A 632-nucleotide genomic window follows, 5' to 3' on the forward strand; every position below is an offset into this window, starting at 1 on the left:
TATGTAGTTTCAGGGTTGCCTCAAACTCTCGGCAATCCTCCTGCCTCTGTCTACCAAGTGTTGGGATTAAAGGCATTTGCCACCACGCCTGGCTAGCAATTCCTTTTTTTTTTTTTTTTTAAGGTAAGCCCAAAAACCAATACAACAAAGTATTTACAGAATCATAAAAATAATCTAGGGCTGGAGAGATGGCTTAGCTGTTAAGGTGTTCGCCTGCAAAGACAAAGGATCCCGGTTTGACTCTCCAAGACCCATGCAATTCCTTTTTAAAAGATTTTTTTTTGACAACTGCTGTACATATATGCCATTGTAATAAAAAAATGGAACACTTCACGAACTTGCACATCATCCTTGCACAGGGGCTGCACCAATCTTCTCTGCATTATTCCAGTTTTAGTGTACGTGCTGCTGCAGTGAGCACAGAAGCAGGTCTTTAGGTAGGATGATTGATATTTTTATTTTCCTAGAGCTTATTTATTTACATATTTACGTATTATTTTGAGACAGGCTTTTGCTATGGAACTCTGTCTTGCCTGGAGCTCACTCTGATGCTAAGTTGGTCTTGAATTGTCAGCATCTTCCTGCCTCTGTTTCCTTAGTGATGAGATTACAGGCATGCGCTACTACATATA

The 632-nt window shown here is 40.0% G+C and overlaps 1 non-coding gene across 1 annotated transcript; it reads right to left on the reverse strand.

The window, feature by feature from the left end:
• Positions 1-314: 314 nt before the first annotated feature.
• On the reverse strand, positions 315-421 carry LOC123460455. Its single transcript, XR_006637015.1, has one exon. It is a non-coding gene; the product is annotated as a U6 spliceosomal RNA (small nuclear RNA).
• Between the last annotated feature and the right edge of the window lie 211 nt (positions 422-632).

The sequence above is a fragment of the Jaculus jaculus genome, chromosome 4 (assembly GCF_020740685.1).
Source record: "Jaculus jaculus isolate mJacJac1 chromosome 4, mJacJac1.mat.Y.cur, whole genome shotgun sequence".
Taxonomy (NCBI): Eukaryota; Metazoa; Chordata; class Mammalia; order Rodentia; family Dipodidae; genus Jaculus; species Jaculus jaculus.